At 40.4% G+C, this 12,825-nt stretch overlaps 1 non-coding gene across 1 annotated transcript; it reads left to right on the top strand.

Moving 5' to 3' along the window:
- The first annotated feature begins 255 nt into the window (after positions 1-255).
- Positions 256-328, top strand: TRNAR-CCU. The gene has a single exon. It is a non-coding gene; the product is annotated as a tRNA-Arg (tRNA).
- Positions 329-12,825: the final 12,497 nt, after the last annotated feature.

Raw genomic sequence — 12,825 nt, 5'->3', positions numbered from 1 at the left:
CTGAATCTCCACTATGGATGGAGGACATGAGATTGTCTCTGTCAGGGCAGCTAAATAAATATATAAATATACAAAGTGTACATACACACAGATATATATAGATAGATATATAGACATAGATATAGGCTTACACACACACAAATGCATATATACGTAAATTTTTAAAAGTCATACTCTTTGACCAAGCAATTCCATTTTTTAAATTTTATTTAAAGTAAATAAGCAGACACATGCATAAAGATGTTCACTGAGAGTGCCTGGCTGGCTCAGTTGGTAGAGCATGTGACTCCTGATCTCAGGGTTGTGAATTCAAGCCCCACACTGGGCGTAGAGATTATTTAAAAATAAAATCTTTTTAAAAAAAAAAGATGTTCACAGACATTTTGCTTATGATGGCAAAAAAAAATTAGAAACAACCTAAAAAGATATTTTTAGGCAAAATTAGGTTAAATAAATTCTGGCACACTTGTTTAATGAAATACTGTTCACAAATCAAGAATAATGCTATAAACGTTTGTTTTTTGATTGATATGGAATTTACAAACCAGGATACACAGGATGAGCTCATTTTTATAACAAAAATATCTGGTAAATATATAGATTGGTGACTCACCATGTAGAGTCCAGATTCTCCACCTTTTATTACAGCTTCTAAAATTCAATTTTGTCCATTAACTTAGAAGCATTCAAAATCTGAGAGATTGACTCTGGAACAATATTCTCAAGAGTCTGATTGACAAACTACAATGCTGATCTATTCTTTTTTTTTTTTTTTTTTTTTTTAAAGATTTTATTTATTTACTTGACAGAGAGAGAGATAGCGAGAGCAGGAACACAAGCAGGGGGAGTGGGAGAGGGAGAAGCAGGCTTCCCGTTGAGCAGGGAGCCCGATGCGGGGCTCGATCCCAGGACCCCGGGATCATGACCCGAGCTGAAGGCAGACGCCTAACGACTGAGCCACCCAGGCGCCCCGCTGATCTATTCTTTTGCAGTGAAAAATATGCAGTGAAATTTTACTACTAAAAAGGCCTGTTTCTTTTCTTTAAGAACACCTTCACCCTGTTATTGAGAAACTAGGAAATAAAGAAACTAGTTTCTTTATCAGAAGTTGCTGCATGGGGGGGCACCTGAGTGGCTCAGTTAGTTGCCTGGCTCTTGATTTCAGCTCGTCAGGGTTTCAGGGTGGTGAGATCGAGCCCCATGTCCGCTCCATGATGAGCATGGAGCTTACTTGAGATTCTCTCTCTCCCTCTGCCCCTCCCCCACACCCTACCCCTGCTGGGGCACACACTCTTTTTCACCAAAAAAAAGAGGAGAAAGGAGGAAAAGGAGGAGGAGGAGAGGGAGGAGGAGGAGAGGGAGGAGGAGGAGGAGGAGAAGGAGGAGGAGGAGAAGGAGGAGGAGAAGAAAGAAGAAAGAAGAAGAAGAAGAAAGAAGAAGAAGAAGAAGAAGAAGGAGAAGGAGAAGGAGAAGGAGAAGGAGAAGGAGAAGGAGAAGGAGAAGAAGTAGTTGCTTCATGAGCTCAGTCCTCAAAAGAAAGGAAATGTGATGCTCTTGACACTTTTTTTCCGGGCTGGAAAATCCTCAACTGTTATTTAATGCACTCCTTCTCTATGTCACAGACTGTGTTAGACCCTAAGGATACCAAGGTGAACAGCACAGAATCTGCCATTTCAGAACTCAGAGAGGACAAGAAAGAACCAGCATAAACAGCAGTCATGATCTGATCTGTGAGCAGAGCTTAGTAAGGGATGCCCACAAAGTCATATGAGAAATACCCAGCCCAGTCAAGAAGGACTCCAAAAGAAGCCAATATTTGGGTTAAATCAAAAAGGATGACAAAGTCTTCCATGGACAAGCACAGTGAGGAAGGACCTTCCAGTCAAAAGGACAAGCATATGCAAAGAAGATATTATGAGCTCAAAGCCTGTGAACACTGGAGAAATATGCAAAGTTCCCAAACTGAAATGATATCATACATACAAAACATTGAGTGTGATGCTTGGGATAGACTAGGCCCTCAAATGTCAATTTCCTTTCTTTTCTCCTTCCCCAACTCAGAGAAACTGAAGCAGAATCAGGGTAAGAATTAAGTTTTGTGAAGTTTCTGTATTTGGGGGCTCTTTCCCAGAAAAATAATACAAAATCAGTTTGAGAGTCTTGGAAGGGGCCCATACAAGTGAGTGGACACAAAGGTTATGCTTCAATAGCTTCAGTCAGTGTGCTTCTGGCAGGATATAGGAGTGATGGTGGAGATGGAACAGAGCAGGCATAGTAGGAGATGGGCACCATGGTGAGGACTGTAAGGCACTCCCCAGACTTCCCTTCAAGAACGAAGAACTTACTGACCAGCTGCTAGGAGTACAGCAAGGTGCATGCAGCTCATCCAAGCAACACACCTCCTTCCTGGGGCATCCTATAAGGTATAAAAGTCCACTCCCTCTGAGTCGGTCCAACTCGATACAGAAACCCAGAAAACTGAAGTATCATCCTGCCCTTCCTGTTGAGTAGAGATTTGGGGGGCCAAATAGCAAACAGGGTCCTGACCCATGTCCAGTTCACAGTGAGTGCAGTAGGTCCACTGCCCCACCTGATGGTCATTTCCCCATCCCCATATGTATAATTCAGATGGACATACTTGCTAGTTTCCAGGACCCCTGCACTGGTTCCTTGCCCTATGGGGTAAGAAAGAGAGTGGTATGAAAGACCAAGTGGTAACCTCTGAAACTGCAAACCACCCACCACCACCAAGACAGAAAATCAAGAATAATACTGCCTCCCAAGGACAGTGGCTGAGCTTAGTACCATATTTAAATAATTAGATTCTATTCATTTAATTACCATCCTGGTCCCTGCAAAAACTAGAAATCTTCCAGAGTAGACATGGATTACCACAAGTTCAACCAAGTGGTATAACCCCCCTTGCAGCCGCTGTGCCACATGTGAAATCTTTGCTAGAGCAGCTCTGAGTATATGGTAAGTGGCACTGATCTGGCATATGCATTCTCTTCCATCCTACCAGAAAAGATCAGAAACAGTTTGCATTCACCTGAAATGAACAACAGTAAACATTTATAGTCTTACCCAAGGGCTATGTTAACTCTCTCACCCTCTGTCACAATTCAGTAAGAGACTTACTAGACATCTCAGACAGCACCACACTGGCCCACTGGCCCACTGTATTGATGACACTGTGCTAATCAGAGGAGAGAAGCAAGATGTGGCTGGTAAATTAGAGGCCTGGATGAACACATGAACTCCAGAATCTGGGAGATATACCCTCTGAAGATTCAGGACCATATTAGTAAATTTTTACATAGCATTATCAAATTTAAATGTCTAATGACTGGGATGAACCTGAAGGTCCCCTACAAAGTAAAAGACAAATACTATAATTTGTATTTCCCACCATGAAGAAGGAAATACAAGACCTGGTAGGCTTCCTTGAGTTATGAAGACAGCATGTTCCATACCCAAGAATATTGTTTCAACACATATGCCAAATTTCCAGCCCTGTTAGAGATGGAATGTCTGACCATGGGACACAAACTCAGAACTGCCCTTTATGAACTGGACATATCAGAACAACCAAGTCATAGGTTGGACAGGTCCAGCTATAAGCTGGAAATGGAACATGTGGGACTGAACACAAGCAGGGACAGAGAGCACAAGCAAGCTGCACAAGCAAGTAGCCCTGACCCAACCCTGCTACCCAGAGCCTCTTCCTCAGTGCACACCTCTGGTCAATGAGTGGTCCCTTTTGACCAGCTGATGATGGAGTAAGAGAAAATACTGGATTTGGCTCATATATGGTTCAGCTCAGTATGTGGATGAAAGCCAAAAATGAGTGCTGGCTGCACTACAGCCCTACTCAGGATTGGTTTTGAAATACAGTGGTGAGGGAATTCCTCCCAATAAGTGGAGCATTGGGCAGTGACCACTTTATGAAAAGAGAAACAATCTAAGCACAGACTGTACATGAACTCATGGGTAAGTGGCTTGGCTGACTGGCCAAGAACCTAGAAGAAAAATGTAAGATCAGGGCCAAGGAGATCTAAGATAGAGGCATGTGGATGGACATATAGGAGTAGGGACAAGGTATGAAGATCTTCATATCACATGTCAATGCCCATCAGAAATAATCCATCACAGAAGAGGCACTAAACAACCACATAGACAGAATGACTCAGCCAGTTGATGTCAGCCAGCTTCTGTCAATAGCCATCCTATGGCAGACACAATGGAACTTACATTAACTACTACTAGATTAAAGGAGTAGTTATGGTGGCAGAGATGGAGATTAAGCATGGGTTCAAAGAATGACCTTTCACCTACCAAGGATGATCCAGCTACTGTGACTGCTGAATGTCTATCCTACCAACAGTAAAAATGAATGCTGAGTTCCCAGTACAGCACCATCCTTCATGGGGCCAACCACCCACTGGTGACAAGTTGATTACACTGGACCCCTTCCTGCACAGAATGAATGGTTACTCATTTTCATAGGAACAGACACATATTCTGGGAAATACATTCTGGGAAAGGTTTGCCTTTCCTACCATAGGGTCCCAGCCAGCATTACTGTCCAAAGGCTTAGAGAATATTTGATCCACTGGCAAATAATCCCACATAATATTGCATCAGACCAAGGAATGCATATTACAACAAAGAAACTATAGGACAGGACAGTGACCATCGAATCTATTCTCATATAACGTACTACAATACCAAGAAGCTGATAGCTGATAGCCTGTTGAAAGCACAGCTGAAATTCCAACTCAGAAATACTGCAAGGATGGGGGAGGGGGGCCATCCTTCAGGATGCAGTGTACATTTTAAATCACTGATGTTTATATAAGCACTACTTCCCCAGCCAGTAGAATAAATGGGTCTGAGAATCAAGGAATAGAAGCAAAAGTGGCTCCATATACCATTATTCCCAAGGCCCCATTTGAGAAATTTGTGCTTCCTGGCCCTGCAACTTGGGGCTCTGTGGCTTTACAAGTCCTGGTACCCAAAGAGAGAATGCTTCCTCTGGGGGACACAGAATTTCAGAATTTCTGAAGTTCAGAATTTCACTGAACAGCCATATCTTCCATGTGGGCACTGTAGTCTCCTCACACCAAGGGCTTAGACCCCTCAGCAATGAGGGTCTGGGTCACACCAAGTAAGCTGGTAAGACCAGCAGAATTATTTAAAAAGGTAATGAGAATCTGGAATGAAGAGCAGAGGAGGGTGACTGTGGGTATCAGATGTAGCCCCAAGACCAGCTACAAATGCAGGGGTTAGAGTTGTCTAATTACCTTGCCTCAGACAAAGAAAGGCCCAATACAATCCTAGAGGAGTTGCTTCCAAAATTTATACAAAGAATTGGATCAAAATGACCCAAGGAATTGACTGTGGTAGCTGCTGAGATGCACTACCCCAGCTTCTGGAAGTGCTGAAAGCAAGAGCTTTCAGCCTCACCCAAGATCACACTTCCTTCCTAGGATGGCCAGAATCTAATGACTGATTGACATGGGCATGCAATGGTCTAGTCCCTGGCTCAGCTCAAGACAACTCTGAAGGGTCATCTCAGGTTCAGTATACCCCACAGAGTCAGCTGAGGCCTCTGCTGAGACTGCATCATAGCCCAATCCTGCTGTCTTCCCTTATACAGATGTTGACCTCAAGGGTATGTCCTAATAAACCCCTGAATGTTCATCTTCATCTCGGTCCTCATCCCAGGGAACTCAACCTGTATATATGCACCAAAACAGAGGTACCAAAGATATTTGTCTCTGCCAGGTAAGTTTTCTCCTTTGAATGGTATATGATAAACATCAATACATTTATCATCCAACTTGCCTGCATCATTATCTATTATAGACAAGCAAAAATATAATTGACTTGATCATAGTTTATTTTTATTAAATATAAATTTTGATGAGATACTATCTAATGGAAGGGGTCAGAATCCTGTTATCCAAGGTGGCCCCAGATGTCCAGTTTGATTAGACTTTTTCTTCAAAAATGATTCACTACCAACCAGATAAAACCCGATTCACTCTTGTTTTGGAAGTAAGTCACTGCCAAAAAGACTAATTAAATGTCCAGTGGGCTAGCTTTTTCTATTATCAAGTTCCTCTAGGGTCGGTCTTCAGCAGCAATACTTGAAATCAGATCCTTGTGTGTGATTTCTTGAAGTCCCTTGCTTTAAGATCCCCCATCTTGGCTGTCCTTGGACAACAAAAGGCACAGAAGAGCTCTCTCCCACCTCCTCAGTTCATTTTTTCTGTGAGATACTCTCCTATTGCCTAGGTTAGTCAGCAGCTCACATTTAATTTCTAGAGAAAAACAAGAGAACTCTTTTTTTTTTTTTAAAGATTTTATTTATTTATTTGAGACAGACAGAATGAGAGAGAGAGAGCACATGAGAGGGGGGAGGGTCAGAGGCAGAAGCAGGCTCCCTGCCGAGCAGGGAGCCCGATGTGGGACTCGATCCCGGGACTCCAGGATCATGACCTGAGCCGAAGGCAGCCACCTAACCAACTGAGCCACCCAGGCGCCCAACAAGAGAACTCTTATCATTAATCCTCTCTTTCCTGTTCCCCAGACATGGCACTGAAAGGGAAAATACTGCTGTCTTCCCAACCCCAGAATTACATAAATTTATGCAAGTCAATTAATTGCAGGTGGAAAAACCCATAAGCAAGTAGACATGAAGCTACAAACCTATACAAAATAACAGAAAGTTCTAAGTATGACCTGGCCCTCTCCATATCAAAATGGTGTCCAGGGAATTAAATAACTAAGTAACTTTAGAGGAGAAGATATGGGAAGATAAAAGGATGGCTCTGTGCTCTATACTACTTATGTCACCCAAGACCTACAAACGTCCTGCTGTTGAAGCCCCTTTGTTAAGAAATAGGTCCTATTCAAAATCAAAATAATAATAACACATGTCTTCTCTGTTTCCTAAAATCCTACCTCTCCATATCAATAAAATGACTAGATTAAAAACAATTTATGATGGTGATATAAAATAACCATAACTGTGGTGCCTGGGTGGTTCAGTTCATTGGGTGTCCGACTCTTGATTCAGCTCAGGTCATGATCTCAGGGTTGTGGGATCGAGCCCCACATCAGGCTCTGCACTGGGCGTGGAGCCTGCTTGGGATTCTCTTTCTCACTCTGCCCTTCCCCTCCCACCCTCACACTCATGCTCTCTCTCTCTCTCTCTCTCATAAATAAATAAATAAATAGATTAATTAATTAACTGACCATAACTGAGGAATTTAGGGTTCTTGACCCAGACTTGCTGCTAAAGATGAGCCACCTTCTTCTCCTGAGGTCTCCTCTTTATCATCTGTTTACAAAAATGGGGAAGGGAGAGGGAGGGCTAGCTTTTCCAAAAACATTTTATAATAAACATGTATTACTTTATAGTGGAAATAATAAAAATTATTTTTTTAAATAACTTAAATAAAAAAAAACTTTAAAGGTAATTTCTAAGTTTCCATCCAATGCCAAAATTTTATAAGCTAAATTACATTAGTTCATCATCCCCAGCCCATATATCACTCAAAATAGGGCTTCAGTAACAATCTGCATGCCTACAACTTCCAAATTTACATCTCCCAGTTCTACTCCTCCTCTGAGCACCAGACTGGTATACAACCGTCTGCCCCATATATCCATTTGGAAATCTCAAAAGCACCTCAAAGGCTGCCCTCAAACAAATTTCATGACTTTTTGCCCCAAATCTGATTCTCCTCCAGTGATCTTTATCACAGTGACAAACACTATCACCTAACAAGTATAACGAACAAGGCAACTGGAATAAGACTTGATATCTCCCACCTCTTTCACCTTCTATTTCCAAATCTATTGATTCCTATCAATTTATCACTAAGTAACTCACACCATCCACTGGTCTACATCTCCACATGTACCATGTAATCCAAGCTATGATGACTTCTCACCTGCACTAGGCAACAGCCTACCCGGTTGCTCCCCAAATTCTCACTTGCCCCATATCCATTCTCCACACTACAATTAATGATGTTTCAAAATGAAAATATGACCATGCTGTTACCCCTCCTAAAACCCTCAAATGATTTCCCTATTCTCTTAGAATCACGAAATCCTTACCTCTTACTATAAGTCCCCAAATAATCTGGCCCCTGCCTATCTCACCAGCTTCACGGTGTTGACCTCCAATCCTCTTCTGGAGCTCCAGCCATAATGGCCTCCTTAAGTTTCTTAAATACACATGCTCCCTCCCACTTCAAAATCTTTGCACATACTGCCCCAGAGCTGCAGAACTCTGTTATGAACTGAATGTTCCTGTGTCCCTACCAAAAGTCATATGTTGAAATCCTGGCTCCAAATGTAATGGTTATTAGGAGAGGGGCCATTAGAAGGTGATTAGGTCATGAAGGTGGAACCCTCATGAATACGATTAGTGCCCTTATAAGAAGAGACATGAGAGTTTGCTCACTCACTCTCTCACTCTCTCTCTCTGCTCTCTATCATGTGAGGACACAGCAAGAAGACAGCCATCTGCAAACCTGGAAGCAGCCCCTACCAGATCCAAATCTGACAGCACCTTGATCTTGGACTTCCCAGCCTCCAGAACTGTGAGAAATAAATATTTGTCATTTAAGCCACCTAGTCTGTGGTACTTGTTACAACAGCATGAGGTGACCAAGACACACACCATTTTTTTCACCTACTTAACTTACTTTCCCCTGAATCTCAGTTCAAAAACCACTTTCTCAGGGAACCCTTCTCTGACACACAGGTTAAACCAGATTTTTCTGTTACAAGTTCTCAAAGTACCTCATACATTTTCTTTATAGCACTTAGTCTAGTTTGTAAATGATGAATGTAGGGGGCTATTTATTCAGTATCTGTCTTTCCTACCAGATAAGTTTTATAGGGCTAAGACTCGTTTGTTATTCATGTTACCCCAACACCTCACTCAGAGATTAGCAAATAATAGGCACCTAAGAAATATTTCTTTACTGAATGAATGAGTGAATGAATGAATGAACAAAAGGAGAGAAAAGTAATAAGGCATTTTTCTTATTGTTGCTTTTGCTCAAATACCTAGTTTTCCTCTTAACTTTATTGCACTTAGACTATGAAGGTATAATTTGGGACTGCTGCTCAAATTTCATCAACTTTAGAGGAGAAAAGGCATCTACTCACCAAATTGAATTGTTAAGAATGATCATTTGTTATTTCCATAACAATTATAAGATGTCAAGTAAAATTAAGTCTTGATAATCCTCCCAGGAAAATTATTAGTAGGTCAAGAAAAATAGAAGCTTAGAAATATTTGTAACACTCTCCAGGAATGAGATATCAGCCCTGAGTATTACGCAGTGGAAAAGATTTTAATTACCACCAGCTTTACTTCTCCATAACTATTCTAGTCAAGTGTCTCACACACTTCAATCTTAGACACCTAATGAGGTCCTCAAACCACTCTCTAACCTGGAGACCGTTGGAAAGGGAATGAGGAATGTTTCTGGTGGTACATAGATAGACAAGTACACCAGTCTAATGAAAACCAGAGAAAACATATGAATAGCAGGGGGAAGGGGAAGAGGTATAAATATGTTCTGATTCAGTCTCTGATCAGCTTACCTCCCTATCCCTTTCTCCTAGGAAATGAATTTTGTAATGCAACCCTCAACTATGAAGATACAAAGATATGTAGGACATTCATTAAGTCCTTGGGACCTTGGGCCCAGGGCACTCATCATGTTGGATTTATCCCTTCACTGGGGCCCTTTGGCCAGCTCTGCCTCTAGAGAACAAACTGACACCAAGGATTCTCAGCCAGGTCTTTCATCAGCACCAAATTCAATTTATAAAAACGCAAGTGTTACCTCTCTCAGTGAAAATGCTCCAGACAATACTTTGGAGGCAAGTCATGTCCAAATTGCATGACATGTTTAACTGAATCTCTAAACTGATTTCCCCTTCCCTCTACCATCTAATGCTTTCTTTTAGGAGAAAAAAATAGAAACAGGGCAAGGCAGGAATCAATCAGAGGTCCACATTCCCTCTTCTTCCAATGTGACTTGAGTAAAGCACTCATCCTTAAGATAAAGCATCAGTTGGTCCTGGACCGGAGAGAAATTTACAAAGGATGCATAAAAAAAGAACCTTCAGAGGCCCGCAGTCAGGCACCTGGAAACACGACCAGCCACCTGTGTTGTTTGAGATCTCTGCCATCAACTCCTGGGGCCTCAGGATAAATAGTTCCCATAAGCCCAATGGAGAGAATGAGACTCACAGGGTGCATACTTTTGATATAATTAAGGAAAAGAGAGGCTTAGGGTATCTTTTTTGTAAAGCCATCCCTGACTGCCCTAACACACTTAGCCACACATGCACACACATACAAACAGACACACACATCCCTCCAGCTATGACAGCACATTTTTTTGGTATCTCTGTTGTATCACTGGATATAGTATCACATAATTACTTGTTTATAATAAATCTCCACTGTACTGGAAGATCTGCTGGAGCCTGGGGCCACATTTTTCAGCTTTATAACTCCATTGCATAGCAAAATAAATGCTCAGTAAGTGTTTGCTGAATGAATAGGTAAATAAAAGAATGCAAAAATCTGTCAAGATTTTTTATTAAAACTTTACATTTTTAGGGGTGCCTGGGTGGCATCCAACTCTTGTTTTTGGCTCAGGTCATGATCTCATGGGTTGTGAGATGGAGTCCCAGTCAGGCTCCGTGCTCAGTGGGGAGTCTGCTTGAAGATTCTCTCCCTCTACCCTTCCTCCCACTCTCGCACACACATGAGCACATTCTCTCTCTAAAAATGAATAAATAAATCTTTAAAAAAAAACTTTTTGTTTTTAATATAATGATTAAGGTCGGTCAGCCAATTTATTCCTTTTATTTTTTAATGTTTTTCTGTTTATAATCATTTTTAATTGTACAATATTAAATATACACAAAAATGTTATAAGGACTAGCACAATGAACATTAGGATGGCACCTTTCTTAAGAAGCAAAACATCACTGATACAACTAGAAAGTTGCTTGCACCCTCCTCCCTTATCCCCACCCTCACCCCACCCAGAGATAAGCACCATCCTGAGTCTAGAGTCTGTAATCACTTTAAGATAAAGTCAGGTGCTTTGAAATAAAAATAAGTATGACAGTGTCATTTCTTTAACTCAGCATGAACAGAGGTTTGCCTTACACAAACCTTTAGAGTGTGACAGCAATTATTATTCAAAATTTCACTAATAAAAACAGACTCAATAATAATTTAAAATGGAAACCAAGGCAACTATTTCCAGCCAGTCTATAGACAAACAAAGATAAACAATCGGGACTACATCAAACTAAAAAGCTTTTATACAGTGGAGGAAAAGAAAACATCAACAAAAGAGCAAAACAACCTACTGAATGGGAGATGCTATTTGCAAATGATATAGCCAATAAGGGTTTAATATCCAAGACATATAAAGAACTTACACAACTCAACACAAATAATAATAATAATAATAATAATAATAATAATAATAATCCCATTAAAAAATAGACAGAGGATTTGAATACACATTTTTCCAAAAAACACATGCCAACAGACATATGAAAAGATGCTCAACATCACTAGTCATTAGGGAAACACTAATCAAAACCAAAATGAGACATCACTTTACACCTGTTAGAATGGCCATCATTAAAGACAAGAGATTACAAATACTGGTGTGGATATGGAGAAAAGGGAAACTTTGTACACTGTTGGTGAGATTGTAAACCGGTGCGGCCACTATGGAAAATAGTATGGAGGATCCTCAAAAAATTAAACATAGAAGTACCATATGGTCCAGCAGTTCCACTTCTAGGAATATAAATCCAAAGGAAATTAAAATACTAATTTGATACCTGCATTCCCATGTTCATGGCAGCATTATTTACAATAGCCAACATATGGAAACAACCTAAGTGTCCATCAAGAGATGAATGGATAAAGAAGTTGGAATATTATTCAGCCATTAAAAAAAGAGGAAATCCTGTCATTTGCAACAACATAGATGGACCTTGAGGGCATTAGGCTAAGTGAAAGTCAGAGAGAGAAAGACAAATACTGTATGATCTCACTTATATGTGGAATCTAAAAAAAGAAACCAAACTCATAGAGAAAGTAATCAGATTTGTGGTTACCAGAGATGGGCGGTGAGGAATTGTAGGAAGTTAGTCAGAAGGTACAAACTTGCGGTTATAAGATAAATAAGTAAGGGTTGTAATGTACCCTGTGATGACTATAGCTGACACTGGTACATGATATATAGGAAAGTTGGTAAGAGCATAGATCCTATGAGTTCATATCACAAGGAAATTTTGTTTTCCTTTTTTTGCTTTTTCTTTTTATTGTATCTACATGAGATGATGGATGCAAATTTGCTGTGGTATTCATTTCACAGTAAATGTAAATCAAACCATTATGCTGTATACCTTAAACTTATACAGCGACGTGTATCAATTATATCTCCAGAAAACCTGGGGGGGGGGAAATTGCTAGGTCACTAAAAATATTATGGCAAGTTATTCTCATTTCCTTTCTTAATAAAGCATTTGGCAATTTCTCCTTTATGTTTCAAGTTAGATGATAATAAAATTATAAGGATTTAAACTAGTAGAGTGGAAGTCAGGTCTCTGGGTTGATTAAATAGATAAATAATAGATAGATTAGATGATTGATAGATGATAGATGATAGATGATAGATGATGATGATGATAGATAGATGATAGATAGATAGATAGATAGATAGATAGATAGATAGATAGATAGAT

The sequence above is a fragment of the Neomonachus schauinslandi genome, chromosome 14 (assembly GCF_002201575.2).
Source record: "Neomonachus schauinslandi chromosome 14, ASM220157v2, whole genome shotgun sequence".
NCBI lineage: Eukaryota > Metazoa > Chordata > Mammalia > Carnivora > Phocidae > Neomonachus > Neomonachus schauinslandi.
This window is presented reverse-complemented; position numbering and strand designations above follow the sequence as displayed.